This window comes from Chenopodium album, chromosome 8 (genome assembly GCF_948465745.1).
Source record: "Chenopodium album chromosome 8, dcCheAlbu1.1, whole genome shotgun sequence".
Taxonomy (NCBI): Eukaryota; Viridiplantae; Streptophyta; class Magnoliopsida; order Caryophyllales; family Amaranthaceae; genus Chenopodium; species Chenopodium album.
The window spans coordinates 41,902,193-41,918,477 of NC_137841.1; positions in this window are offsets into that span (position 1 = coordinate 41,902,193).

The following is a 16,285-nucleotide window of genomic DNA, read 5'->3' on the forward strand; positions in this document are numbered from 1 at the left end:
AAGCTCCCTGAGAAGTTTTCCACCGCTGATATTCCCAAGTTCAAGCCTACTGATAATCCACTTTTCCATTTGAAGGCTTTTTCTGCAACTATGGCTCTTAAGGGAGTAGATGTGACACTCTTCCCTACGGTGTTTCCTCTTTCCTTAGAACATGCCTGTCAACAGTGGTTCTATTCTCTAGAGTCCAAGCATGTCACGACCTGGGAGGATGTTACTGAAAGCTTTATGCATCGGTACAAGTGTAACATCCAGGCCAAGACTTCTGAACGTGAACTCTCCATTCTCAAATAGAAAGAGAATGAAGGCTTCACCACTTACTTAAGCAGGTGGAGAGAAACAGCTGCGCTCTTGGTGGATCCTCCCAAGGAGAAGGAGATGGTTCGCTTGTTCGTTGCCAATCTGACGCATAAATACAAGCAACACCTGAGGTTTCTGCCTCTAAGTACCTTTGATGCTGTATACGATATTGGAATCAATATCGAAGACGAACTGATGAAGTCTGTTGGTAGCAGCAATAACAACAGCACTTGGAAAAACAAGAAGAACGACACTCCTTCTTCTTCGTCTTCTAAGCCCAATAATGCTGCTAACAATATCAACATCAATGATGTGCTGGCCCTTAATGCCTCTACTCAAAGATTCCAAAGGCAAAGGAGGATTTATACGCCTTTGGGAATGACGTATGATGCGGCTTATGACCGTCTACATGGTCAGGGACTGATTATGCCAATTGGACCATTTCCAGAACCTCGACCTGAGAATAGAACCGCCAACTATGACCCCAATGCTTATTGCAAGTATCATCAAGGCAAGGGTCATAACACTGAGAAGTGTTGGAGGCTGAAAGACGCAATCCAAGACCTGATAGATGCTAACCAACTTCCTGTCCCTCTAGGGGGCAAGAAGCCTAACATTCAAACAGGTCCTCTTTCTGATGCTTTGGCTATCATAGGAGATGAAGTCTCCTTTGATCCGTCAATACTCATTCAACCTGTGAATAAACCTCTGCCAGAAGTTGTATTTATCTCAAACACTGAAGAAGTGAATGGGATTTGGGATAGTGATGATGAAGACGTCTATCTCAAAGACATAGCCTGTTCATCTCTCGGTACCAGTGAAGATGTTTGGGGGGACCTTGAGGTCAAGGTTCTCACCAGAAGTGGACGGTTGCAACAACCTAACCTACCTCCACCTCCACCACAATCAAATCCGATACTTGATCCCATCGACCCTGTGAATAGCGATGTGGTCAAACAGCTGCAAAAGACCAAGGTGGAGATGAATGTATGGAAGCTTTTGGCCACTTCCCACGAGCATCGAAAGGCTGTTATGAATGCTCTGGTGAAGATAGGAGTTGATGACGACATGACTCCTCAAGGATTGGTCAACTTTCTCACTACTGAGCTGCCGAGTACCAACAATCTGATCTCCTTTTCTGATAAGGATCTACCCCCGGAAGGGGACCAACATAATAGGGCCTTACACCTCACTGTAGTGTGTAGGCAGATGAATGTTCCTATGAGCCTGGTTGATAATGGCTCTGCAATCAATGTGTGCCCACTCCGTACTGCAAGGAAGTTGGGTATAAAGAATGAAGAGTTGACTCCCTCCACTAAAGGGATTCGAGCTTACGATAATACTCGCCGTCAAGCCGTGGGTACTATCGTACTGAATATAACTACTGGGGCTATTGAACGTCGCACCAAGTTTCAGGTGGTGGACATTAAGGCCTCTTTCAATCTGTTATTAGGACGCCCTTGGCTTCATGAGCTAAAGGCGATTCCGTCGTCGCTTCACCAGAAAGTGAAAGCCATAGTGGGAGGAATTCCGATTACTATCGATGCTTCTCCTATGCGCATTCAAGTTATTGATACCCCTATCGTCCATGTTGAGCACGATGAGGAAGATGAAGATCTGTGGGGGTTTTCTTTAGATGATGTTCTTGCGATCGAAGAAGAGGAAAAGTGTCATCTCGACTTCGATCCTTATTCAAACACTAGTATCAACGCCATTATGAAGAAGCAAGGTCACTTCCCTGGAATGACCCTTGGGCTCAAGAAGAAAATGGCTAAATCTTGGGGGCATCCTGGTGCAGTCAAGAAGGACACTTTCGGCTTAGGATTCGAGCCGACAAAGGAAGACCTGAAACGGGCTGCGTTGAAATTGAAGGCTCGCAACAATGCTCGAATCACGAAGACAGAAATGGCCATGGATCCATATCTGTTCACTCTCAACGGCCAGTACATCAAAGAAGGGGAAGACTTCCCATGCTATGAATTCCCCAAACCATTTGTCCATGATGGGATCCGTGAACCAGGATTTGAGGTATTCCTCGATTGTGACTTCATCGATGAAGAACTCTTCACAGTCGAGAAGTCAGCCAGCCTGAACTCTGATGATCTGGGAATTAACCTTCTTTTTGGAATGGAGAAAAATGAATCCAAGCCGGTCTGCAATGATAACTCTGAGCTCGTTCAAGCGGTCATAGCAAACAAGGAGTTTGATCCCTCCGAGTTAATCGTCCAAGCTGACAACATTTCAAGGGGATCGCGCAAGACATTGAGGATCACTACGCCAAGTGGAGAGAAGTTGGAAATAACCGCTGGCGAGGGTCCTATGTTTGATGAGTCGGAATTGTCTGGGTCCGAGTCCGAGTCTGAGTCTAAAGATGAGTCCTTAGAGTTTGAGGTCGACCCTCTTTCTGCTATAGAGTTCAGCCCTGAATCTTTTGTTGAGCCTTATCCTTCTAGTCCTAATAATTCTGGTGAGGTCGCAGCTGACCTTGCCTCTCTTGATGTATTAGCCAGTGAATTCAATGAAATGAATACCTTTGCTTACTATGTGTGCCATTCCCCTAGCCCTGATTAATATTGCTTTGCTAATGATAAAAATGACAAAGAAATAATAAAAGCAATGGAAGAACACGAAAATAAAACAGCAGTTATTGAAGATACAGAAACAATTAATATTTCCAATGATACGACTGTTAAAGAAGTAAAAATTGGATTAACACTAAGTCAAAATGAACGCAAAGAGCTAATTAACTTGCTTAGTGAATTTGTTGATGTATTTGCTTGGTCATACCAAGATATGCCAGGAATTGACAGGGATATAGCTCAGCATACGATACCACTCATTCCAGGTATGAAGCCTGTCAAACAAAAGCTGCGCCGAATGAAACCAGATGTGGCTCTCAAAATCAAAGAAGAAATCAGGAAACAATTGGCCGCAGGTTTCATCAGAGTATCCAAGTATCCGGAATGGATAGCAAATGATGTCCCAGTTCCAAAGAAGGATGGAAGGGTCAGAATGTGTGTTGATTACAGGGATCTCAACAAAGCAAGCCCAAAAGATGGGTTCCCTCTACCTCACATTGACATTCTGGTCGATAATACAGCAAACCATGCACTCCTGTCATTCATGGATGGTTACGCCGGATATAATCAAGTATTGATGGCCGAAGAAGACATGGAGAAAACCACATTCATCACACAGTGGGGTACATATTGCTATACGGTAATGCCATTCGGGTTGAAAAACGCGGGTGCCACCTACCAAAGAGCAGCTACAACACTTTTACATGACATGATGCACAAAGAGGTGGAGGTCTATGTTGATGACATGATTGTCAAGTCTAAAGATCGCCCAGGCCATATTGTCGCACTTCGCAAATTTTTTGCAAGACTCCGTAAGTATAACATGAGATTAAATCCAGCAAAATATGCATTCGGAGTCACGTCAGGCAAATTACTTGGATATGTGATCAGTTCTCGAGGGATTGAAATAGATCCTTCAAAAGTAAAAGCGATCATGGCCATGCCACCACCCAAAAATGAGAAGGAGATTCGAGGCTTCATTGGAAGGTTGCAGTACATAAGTAGGTTCATATCAAAGCTCACAGCGATATGCGAACCTATATTCAAGAAGCTTAAGAAGAACGTCCCAGTCACATGGGATAATGACTGCCAAAAGGCTTTCGACAAAATCAAAGAGTATTTGGCAAACCCACCCGTGCTAGCGCCAGCAATACCTGGCTTTCCTCTTCGACTCTACCTTACAGTCACAAGAGAAACGATGGGGGCAATGCTAGCACAAGAGATCGAAAGCAAGGAGAATGCAATCTATTACTTGAGCAAGAAACTCCAAGGATATGAGACGCGATACACGCCGTTCGAGAAGTTGTGTCTCGCACTTGTATGGGCCGCACAAAAACTGAGACATTACATGCTCACTCATACAGTGCATGTCGTGTCTAAGATGGATCCTCTCAAATATCTGTTCGAGAAAGCAACACTCAACGACAGATTATCAAGGTGGATAGTCAATCTAGCTCAATTTGACTTGAGATTCATGCCACAAAAGGCCATCAAAGGTTCTGCAGTTTCTGACTTCTTAGCAGACTTTCCGCTAGAAGAAGCTGAAAAAGAAGAAGATGAGTACGATTTCCCTGACGAAGATTTACTCATGACCGAAGACGATAGTTGGACGCTCTATTTTGATGGAGCTTCAAACCAAAAGGGATGTGGTGTGGGAGTCTTGCTCGTATCGCCCAATGAAGAACACATCCCAATTTCCATGAAGCTCGACTTTGATGTCACCAATAATGCCGCAGAATATGAAGCATGCATTTTGGGATTAGAAACAGATGTCGCCTTGGGAATCAAGAAACTCATAATCTATGGTGACTCCTCACTAATCATTAACCAAATCTCTAAGAGATGGAAAGTGAGGAGTGAAAGTCTCGCTACGTATCAAGCTCATCTGGAAACTCTCACGGAGCAACTAGATGAAGTGGAATATACGTATTTGCCAAGAGAAGAAAACCAGTTCGCCGACGCACTAGCTAAATTAGCATCAATGGTGCGAATTCCAGCTGACACGATCAGAATGCCACTGACCATAGAGAGAAGATATGAACCAGCTTATGTTCATGCACTTGATGATGAACAAGAAGAAGATGAAGAACCATGGTATACAGACATCCTTAATTATGTAACAAGAGCAGAGTATCCTCCTAATACTGATAAAAGGGCACGCCGTGCTTTGAGGCTCCTGGCCTCACAGTATGTGCTCATCAGGGGAGAACTCCATAAGAGAACCGCAACAGGAAGGAATCTCTTATGTGTAGCTAAAAAAGAAGCACATAAAACCATGGAAAATCTTCATGCTGGTATATGTGGAACTCACATGAATGCAAAGATGTTAGTCCAAAAGATTCAACGGCAAGGTTACTATTGGACTACTATGGAGCGAGATTGTCACGAGTACGTCAAGAAATATATGAAATGCCAAATTTATGCAAACTTACAACATGTTCCACCTTCACTTCTCTACACGTATACTTCTCCATGGCCTTTCTCCACTTGGGGCATCGACATCATTGGCAAAATCTCACCACCAGGACAAGGAGGGCATGAATTCATTCTCGTAGCAATCGACTACTTCACCAAATGGGTCGAGGCAGCCTCATATGCCAAGCTGACGGCAAAACACGTAGCTCAATTCATTGAGAAAAATATTATATGCCGCTATGGGGTACCACATGAGATGATCAGTGACAATGGAACACATTTCCAAGCCGAATGTGCGGGATTGTTACAGAAATATCATATAAAACATCATCGATCATCACCTTATAGACCACAAACAAACGGAGCAGTCGAATCGGCCAACAAAAACGTGAAGACCATCATCGAAAAGATGACGGAAAATTATAAAGATTGGCCAAGTAAGCTACATTTTGCCCTTTGGGGTTATCGAACCTCTGTTCGTACATCGACAGGGGCTACCCCCTTCTCCTTGGTCTATGTCGTCGAAGCTGTACAACCAATCGAGCTCGAGATACCTTCTCTCCGAATCGCATTGGAAAGCCAACTAGATGAAGTCGACTGGATTAGAGCAAGATACGACGAACTGGTCTTGCTTGATGAAAAACGCTTGGCAGCGTTGCATCATGTCCAAACCTACCAACAGCGTATGGCACGACATTTTAATAAAAAAGTCAAAACCAGGAATATCAAAGAGGGTGACCTAGTGCTTAAAGCACTTCGCAAAAATGTGTTAGATCCAAGAGGAAAATTCAGACCGAACTGGTCAGGCCCGTACATTGTTAAAGCCATCCTGTCTGGCGGAGCGGCACAATTGGTAGACATGGACGGCAACGGCTTCCATAATTTAACCAACTTGGATCAACTCAAAAAATTCTACACCTAGTCGCATGGGTTCATGACCCAATAGAGCTACGTCTGGCCTGATTCCTTTTTAGGATACGTAGGCAACCCCTCAAGGGGGCCCGGCCACTTTAAAATAAAAAAAATCCTCCCTCTATTGCTTTAATACGTGCCCGGTTCAACATTGCGTCACGACAAAAAAAAAAAAAAAAAAAAAAAAAAAAAAAGGGGTAAATATGCCGCGACACGGGAAGAATTCCCGTCTGACGGGAAAAAATCCCGTGTCACGGCAAACTCTGAACGGCAAAAAAGAACAGAGTACCTCCCGTGACACGGGATTTGTTCCCGTCTGACGGAGAACTATTCCGTGCCACGTCACCCTGCCTGCCAAAAAAAAAAAAAAAAAAAAAGTTTCGCCGTGACGCGGGAACTTTAACAGTGTCACGGGACTCTTTGACCGTGACACGGCAGATTTTCAGTTTACCATTTTATTTATTGGCGCATTCGTTGCGAATTTCCTGTTCGAGTTTTGTTTTCGTTCTTCCATTGCGTCCGACTCCTTGACTCGGATAATAAATAAAAGTCATTGTTTTTTTTTTATTTAAGAAATAAATGCGCTATTATTATTATTAAAATATATGCGACTATAATATTGGCATCATACGCCTTATTTTAAATAAAAATAAATAATAAAATGCAAAGCACTATTGATCTAATCTCTCTTCTCTTTAGGAACATCCTTCTCTTGTTCAATTAGGTCGGCCTTCACCATTAGTGTGTCTTTTGTAGCCCGAACCGTCACACCCGTAGTCGAACTTTCGCCCCTTTCACCTTTCTTGAACTTTTTCGGTTGCTTCTCCCTATACACCATCTTTTCTTTACCCTTTCCTTTCACATAGGTCTTCTTTCTTGGCATCTTAGGAGTCTTAAACTCAATTCCTTGTGTTCTCGGACCTAGGCGGTCTTTAAGAGGAGCTTTCTTCTCTCCAAGACGACTCTTTACATCAGACTTGCGTGATCCGAATCGTTCCCTCCTACTTCTAGGATTCAACCACGCCTTGTATGCACTAGATAATGGAGGAGGAGCTTGGTCACTTGCAGAAACGGTCCACAAAGGCCTTCCAATCCAATAAGCCTCGTACTTGTGAACGTTACTTTCATGCAACGATACTTCACGAGGACTATCGTTATAGCGTGGAATTACTTGTTCCAGTCCATACTGCCGCATTAGTCGAGAAGGACAGTAAAAAGTCAGTTTGGAGATACTAGGAACACGGCAATATGGAGTTTCATTCGTGCCAACCATCCTAGTAAGCCTCCACCAAGGCACCACCCAACGAATGGAAAATTCTCTCTTTGCAAAGAAATTTTTCCAATCTTCATACGACATGTTTGCAGAATAATTCTTCTTCCTACGGACTAAGTCGTTAGGGCCATATTTTTCAATGTCGTCAGGGGCTTCAAATAATTCCAAACGCTCCATCAACCAAATCTGCAAAACAAGAAAACAACAAGAATATATATAAAAAAAAAAAAAAAAAAAAAAAACTGCAGATTCCCGTGACACGGCAGTTTTGACCGTGTCACGGCAGAACCTAACCGTGACACGGTGACTGTTTTGTGTCACGGGGGCTATTCAGAGCGTATTTTTACCTGTAATAGTACCAGAGAACCCTTCCTGATGGCTTTCCGGTCAGATTTTGCCTCGTCAAGGCCGCGAAATGTTTCTCCAAGGCACGTCGGCATAGGAGATCTTCCAGATTCTACATGCTCAAGTACAGACGCTAGACAAGCATGTCCTACCCTACCGTTTGCAAATAGTAGCTTGCTAAACATGCAAAAAATATATGCCCTTCTACGATATACATGATAAGATTCAGAGATAGGGCGATTAAAATATAAGTTAGCAATATTTTCTAAGTCTACTTCATTACCACAAACAATTCTATTTAAATCTGGATCTGTTAGATTCAGATGGCGTTCAAAGTCTTGGTAATAATATTCACGTAAGGTAGGCATGGCTATAAGATTCCTAGCAGGAAATCCAAAGATTGCACCAAATTCCTCCGGTAGAGGACATATTTCATCATAATCAAATTTGAAACAATGCGTTTCTGGACTCCAATAGTCTAATGCTGCTCTAAGAAAATCATGTTCAATAGCTACATGTCGCAGGGCTAGCAAACCCCTGACATGAAATAATTCTAACTCTCTTTTTTCAGCATTGGTCAAAGAATAAGACCAGTCGCGCAATGTATTATCGAAATTCTGAGACATGATTATTGAAATATGAAATTCTAAATTATTTTGTGTTTCGTAATTATGCACATCATGAATAATCTGGTCTTATTTTATAGCAAAAGCGCTCGGAACTGCCCAGAACTTATCTTTTCGCACACGTGAAACAAATCGCTGAATAATACGCTTCCCGTGACACGGGAAATTCCACCGTGTCACGGGAACCTTTGCCGTGACACGACAGGTTTTGCCGTGACACGGTAAACAGTGCCGTGTCACGGCACTTTACGCGCCTGATTTTTTCATCTTTTCCGTATCTATCCGGATCTTTTTTAATACTTTCTTATCTTTAACATTTATTTTTTAGTCTTTTCTGAGAGTTTTATTTCTAATAAAATTCTCACCTTTTTTATTTTTATCTTATAGTCTTCTCTGAGAGTTTTATTTCTAATAATATTCTCACCTTTATATTTTTGTTTTACTTGTTTTGTTTTCACGAAGATTTTTTAAAAAAATATATATTTATTTACTCATCATTTTATTTTATTTCTTTTCTTTTCTTTCGGGGAAATTTTATTTTAAGTATTTTCTTTATTTATTTCTTTTGGGGAAGGTCGGTACCCTCCTTTACTCCACTTATATCCTTCGTCGCGTCATTAATAAGTACACAATCACACACAAAGAGTCTCAAACACACACTAACACACGTAATAATAGATGTATAAACTGTAAATAATGTATAAAGAGTTGTAATACAATATGTCAAGTGTCATCATAGCATGTACAAAGAGTCATAATACAAAAACCCTCGGTCAAAAATCTCTAGAATCAGAATCAGTCGCGTCTCCACCCTGGGTAGGTGGTTCGCCCTGGGTATATGGGAACGGCGAACCAAAGAGTTCCTCGACCATCCGAGTACGGGGAGTAGCGTCCCTACTAGTCCCCGTAGGCCCAGTAGTAGTCAAGCTCAAAGCAGGACCTGTCCAGCCGGAGAACGCAGTAGACTGGCCCAAAGATACTGGAATCGTCGGCGAAGGCATCGTCCCATACAGCGGAACCGAGAACAAACCCGACACTGGTGGAGGAATCCCGGATAATGGGGCCGAGAATGAACCAGGATCCAAAGGAGACCCAAACTCAGGAACTGGAGGCTGTGAAAATGACGGACGCTGAGAAGACTGACCCTGCTGCCACTGAGCCTCCTGGAACGGCTGAGTAGTCTGTGGCTCTCGCTGAGAACGCCGGCGAGCCTCGGGAGATCGTCTACCACGACCAAGCTCCTCCTCGTCCGAGCCTCTGGGCCTCGAGCGCGAGCGGGACCTCCGTCGCTCCTGAAAAAACACAAAATCAAAAGATGTCAATGATACAAAATAAAACAAACGGTAGAAATAATAATAAGTGATACCTCAAGGACGTCGCTAGAGCTCCGACAACTCGCACCACGCCGAAGCTTGATAATGCAATACTTCAGCGCGTCCACCAGCTTCATGATTCCCATCACCTCTAGGCGGTTAGGCTGAGGATAAAAACAAAGAAAAATCAGTAATAAGCAGCATTAAAGGAGTGGATAATGCGTCAAAGAAAACTCACTGGCTCAAAAACCTCGGGCACTGACTCCTGCGCCTGTCTATAACCCTCCGGCGCGTCGGCAATATGATCCTCCGTGATACCGATCGGCCCAGGGTAGCGGACAGACTGAGGAGGAATCTGAATCCTCCCCACAGGGTGAATGGTCGTCTGAAAATATGATCAAATAATCAAGTTATTTGACTACTTGAAACAGAGACTAGCAAAGAAGATTCTCGAAAGAAATCATACCTCCGGAAGACGGGGCGGAGGAGCCAGAGAGGGAAGCAAATCCCGCGCGTAGTCGCTCTCCATGCGAACGAGCTCCTTCCACGGAATAGTGTAGCGCTCTCCCCTTTTGATCGACCCTCTGATCAAGCGGGAGTCCAGCATCGACTCTGGCGGAGAAGAAGGCACCACAAAGCGATCGCCGCTATGCTGACGGACGACTCGCTCCCCCAAATACCAGACGAAGCGCCCAGTACCAACCAAGATGGTACGGTACGCTGAAAGACGTAGGGCCTCGGGCAGGTCAGTCATCCCGGCCCAAGGACGGTACTGGACATCGATGGGGACCTGAAAATCATGAAGAGTTAGGCGTGAACGACGGAAACAATATCCGAAGGAAAGAATGTGACAAAACTAATCCTTACGCCAACAGAAGAGGTGCCATGGCGTAGTAGCCCGCGAAGTGCTGGAACAGACTCCACCCGCGACTCTCCTCGGTCGCGCCAGCTGGCCCCGACAGGAAAGTCGTGGACCGCTTCTCGACGCCGGCGAGGAGCCAAGCCTGGGAAGTACTCGTAGAACCATATCTGCAACAAAGTGATACTTAGTACACGAACCGAACAAGCCGAAATGAAACAAGAAGGGAAAAGATCATCACCTCTACGACTCTACACAGGCCGTAAACGGTGATAGGAGACTCATCATTCAGCTGACGGCAGCCATGACGTAGGGATAGAAGAAGATCCGCGTACCCAAGACTGGCCCAGCTGTAGGATCCTATCTCGGGAATCCTGGCCAAAGAGGGGAGGTAGCAGAGGAGCACGCGTGAACTCCTATCAGAAGAAAGAGTCATAGAGATCAGGATCAAGATGAAGATCCGCACCCGCTGCTCGGCCGTCGTATCCTCCATATCAAAGCCACGGGCAAGAACTGAAGCCGACTCCGATCGTCCACTCCTAGGACCACCTCGAGATACTGGTCGAGTCCTGATATGCTGAACAATCGGACCCAACAAATCAGCTACCTCAGCCGATGCCCAAGATAGATCGGACATCTGGCCTACTGCCCGATCAGTAAAGCGCAGCCCGCTGATCATGCTGAAGTCTAAGGGGGTCACCGTCATCTCCCCCTAAGCAAGCTGAAACGTGTTGGTAGTATCCCAGAAATACTCCAACAATGCGCGAACGACCGTCGCACCGCAACCCCGGGGGCTGCGAAACCCTACAACTGCCGAGTAAAAATCAACCAAGCCGGACGACTCCCATAAAGCGCGCGTAGCGGGATCCCTTGTAATAACCTGGTGAAGCCGAGGGATCAAATCACCGGCTCCGGAACCGTGCTGGCGAAGTGTACCATCGACTATGCCAGAGAGTGCGCGGTGAGAGACGTGGTTTTCACGATAGAAAACCAGCTGGTCTGGGGTCCATGAAGGTGGAACCCACCTATTCCTACTCGTAGATGTCCGAGGCTCGGACTCCAAGACGTCGTCGTCCATGTCCTCAGGGACCGTGGGAGTGTCCTCCCGAAAAGCCCGACGCCGGCCGCGGGTGGAAAGGTCGCAGTCTCGTCGTCTAGGCATGCTATTGTCAAAATCTAAATGTTTAGCATCATTTCCTTAACATTCAATTCAAGTTGCATATTTATAAATAAAAATCTAAATACTTAGCATCATTTCCTAAGTTATTTAGTTCTTTATTGAATTATAAATGTTTAGCATCATTTCCTAAATATTTTAAAATTGCAATCTAAAAACTTAGCATCATTTCCTGAGTTATTTAGTTGGTTATTGAATTATATGCTAAATTTTTACCTCAAGGCTAAAATTTGGCAAAATTATGGTATTTAGTTTCTCCACGACAAACTAATACTACAGTTCTCCTAGCCGCATGATACTATGTTCTCCATGACAATATAGTACATATGCAAAATATGAATCAACACATCATTTCACAAAAATTCACCATTTCAAAGCATGAACATTATTTCACAAAGTAGCACCCAAAAATGGTGATTTGTTCAATTCTCCATCAAATCATGCAATTTTTGTCTCAAATTTCTCACAAACACACATGTACACATGTACAAATAAAATCATGGCAAGAATTTCAACATAAAGCTTCAAAATCAAAAACCCCCAAATTGATTTTTTAGGGTTTGTCATGAAATTGTTAATGTGAAGCAAATTCAAAGCAAAAATCAAAGGGACTTACATGAATGTTTGTAAAAGGTCAAAAATAAGATCGAGAAATTACAACGAAATTGATGGAATTCGAACTCCAAAACTCGAAAATGTGTTCTGGCCACCAGCACAGCTGCCGCGACACGGACAAGACTAACCATGTCACGGTCAACAGTAACCGTGTCACGACAAACCTTCAAGTCTGACGGAGCTCCGGTGAAGTGGGCGGCAGTACAGGAACAGAAACAGAAGCAGCAACGAAACAGCAGCAACGCGGTGGCTAAACAACCGCAGCAAAGCAAAAAGAAAAGGAGGAAAAAAAAAAAAAAAAAAAAAGAGAGACTAACCGTGTCACGGTCTCCGTTACCATGTCACGGCGAGCTTTGACCGGCTGGCGGTTAACATCAGACGTGGCGCGGCAGTTTTTAGTAAGAAAGGAGCAAAAATGGTGAAGTGTGAAAACAAGTATGAAGAAGAAATGTGAAATGTGAAATGGTGAAAGCAAGCATGCGGATTTAAAGGCAGAAAAGGACAAAAAGGAGCAAAATTAACCGTTGCTGACTGATTCAAACAGCAAAAAGTAAAAAAAAAAAAAGTATGTGTCCCGTGACACGGGATACTAGTCCCGTCAGACGGGAATACCTGACCGTGTCACGGGAACCTGCTGACGTGGCGCGGCAAATCTGAGCCTGGTCAGGGAATATTCTTAGCTTTTTGACCAGTTTGGTTCACTTTCCAAGTTTATTGGGCGATGATTTTTCGCTACGGTTACGCAGAAAATCCCAACTGATATTTTATCTCTGGCAAGCGCCAAAGCCTATTTTTCGGCATTTTAAACATTTAATATGGTCGGATAATTGGCTTAAAATTGTGAATCATCTGCGACCCACGTTCGGGGATAATCGAACCACCATATACTTATCAATTTTTTTCGTCGGCTTTCCTCAGGCTTGGAAAGCGTTATCGGTGGATTTTTCTTCAAGTATAGAAAACCGCCAAGTCGGCTTTCCTCAGGCTTGAAAAGCGTTATCGGTGGATTTTTCTTCAAGTATAGAAAACCGCCAAGTCGGCTTTCCTCAGGCTTGGAAAGCGTTATCCGTGGATTTTTCTTCAAGTATAGAAAACCGCCAAGTCGGCTTTCCTCAGGCATGGAAGGCATCATCCGTGGATTTTTCTTCAAGTATAGAAAACCACAAAATCCCTTTGTCGGCTTTCCTCAAGTATGGAAGGCATTATCGGTGGAATTCTTCAAGCATAGAATGACACCAAATTTGTTCGTCGACTTTCCTCAGGCATGGAAAGTATTATCCGGTAGCTTTCTTCAGGCTTAGAAAGCTACCAAACTCATCAGTCGGCTTTCCTCAAGTATGGAAAACATTTCAACCAATGTCACTCGGTAGATTCCTTCAAGCATAGGAAAATACCAAACTCGTTTGTCACCGACACACTGGTGTCAGATAAGTGTTCTATCCCTATACTCTTTTATCTGTGGAATTAGCATTTTTTGCAGGTATCGGCGTATACAGAGTGATTTAGGATCGCAGAACGTCTTTAAATCATTCTCCGTCCTTATCGACTACTTTGACTATCGTTTTCGAAACTGACGTTTCTACAAACTCAGTCAAAGTGGGGGCTTCTGTAGACACCTAAAAATGTCTCCCCAAAACCAAACCCGATGATAAATAACCTTTCACCGCCACTATTGGTCGGGTTTAGTATTTAATCCCGAGAGTGCTTAAAAAATCGTATCTTATTAAATTCTTGTTTTTGAAAGGTCTATGGATCAGTCTTGGTGTTTGGTAAAGGCATAGTTTTAATTTGTTAATTAATTTTAAGCCCAAACCTTTTTATTTTATTATTTTATTATTTTATTATTTTTGGCCCAAATATTTTATTTATTTTTGTTATTTTCTTATTTTTAGCTCGAATAATAAAAGTCAGAAAAAAGCCCGAAATTATCAATCGGCACTTAAAAAAGCCGAAAGAAATTAGGGTTAAAAGTGAATTTAGACGGAAAAGTGGACTGGAACTGACCGTGTCACGGTCAAGCTTGACCGTGTCACGGGAACTCTTCCCGTCTGACGGTGGGACTTCCCGTGACACGGGAGGTCTGCCGTGACACGGGAAGTTCCGTGTCCTTTTCGCGTAAACCCTTAACGCGTTTTCCGTTCCGTTTTCTAAAAATTTCCCGCGACACTCCAAAACTGACCGTGTCACGGGAACTTGTACCGTCTGACGGTACAGTCTAACCGTGTCACGGTACAGTTTGACCGTGTCACGGGATACTTTTTTTAGGGTTTTTATCATTTTAGGGTTCCGTGTGCTCCCTCAGCACATTTCCCTATAAATACCCCCTCATTTCTGACGTACGGGGACCAGAATTCGATTATTCTTATTTTCTCTCTTCTATGCTCTTAACCTAAACACTAGCCTACCCTTTTCACTTCAAAATTCCTTCTTCAAGCACTCAAAGGAGTCCATATTTTACTCGAGGTTCTATCCTTAAACCAAGGCGTGAAAGGTATAATCGTTTGAGGGTTTGGCCCCAAAATTAACCTTGTTTTTATTTAATTTAATTTAATTGTTGTTTTATTATTTTCTTGAAGTTACTAACTCGTTTATTATTTTGTAGTTGCAAACAAACAGATTTAAAGTAAGGATCATGCTCTTTTTATTATTATTGTTTTTCTAACGATTTTTATGTTGTTGGAATTATGATTAAATTGGTTTTTATGTTCATATTTATTTTATTATATTTATGATCACTATATTGCATGTTAAAGGGAATATGTAATTGAAAATCACGCCTAATAAGATAATTTTGACAACCGGTTTAGGTTCCTTTTAATCTTGTTATTTAATCAAGTGATCACAATATTTTAGAATTATATGTTGCATTAATATTCAACCAATTTAGCTTAATAATGGTTTGGAGCAAATTGAATATTTTGTTTGTATGCCTTTGATATCGCAGGAATCACTTTTCACTATAAGAATCGAGTAGAGGCCAATACGGGCGAATGTGACTCCATGACTCACTTCGTACCATCATCCCCGATCCTCCTTTCGTGGTTCCGAACCATATGGAGTTAGTAATCTCATGGATTATGAATGGGGTGTAACCTTCACGGGTCAATCGTTGTTGCCTATCGTTGTCCCTTATCGTGGTTGCCTTTTTATGATCCGTGGACGGTTTACAAGTTCCTTAAAAACTTGTTGGCGGCTCCCTACTTTATTTGTCCCTAATCGTTGTCCCTAATCGTAATGTCAATTCTCACTTCCTATGAGTGCCAAGCATATTCACAACATGCTTTTAACGTAGGCGCACTTCGAACGACGCCTACACATGGTAGCAGACCACAGTAAATTCCAGAAGGCATAACTCCTAGCACACAACTCCAAATTGAGAAATTCTTGCGCCTAGATTGAATAACTTTTCAAGATCTAAAACATTGATGAAGGGACTATGAGCTAAAAACAACTTCAGGTCGATGATTTTTGGACGAACAGAACACCAGTAACAGGACAACACCAGAATAACAGCGGGAACAACGTTAAACAATAGCTACCCGCTATAGTCACTCACAACAGCAATTATCATGATACTTGCACAGAAGCTAAATAGAGCAGAAATTCTCCAAGCTCATAAAATCAAGGTTTAATACGAAGACTAACTCAATTGCATCAACTTTAAATAGAAATCATATATAATAAGCCTTAAAAAATTAAACATGTATATGTTTTTAAAATTATTATAATAGCATGCAATTAGAACAACTATACTTGAAATAAAAATAATTCCTAAGCATAGCTAGAAACCAACACTGAGAAATACCCCAAAAAAAAATTTAATACCCACAAAATAATTCCTAAGCAAATAATTTATGCTGGGTAAGTGTTAATC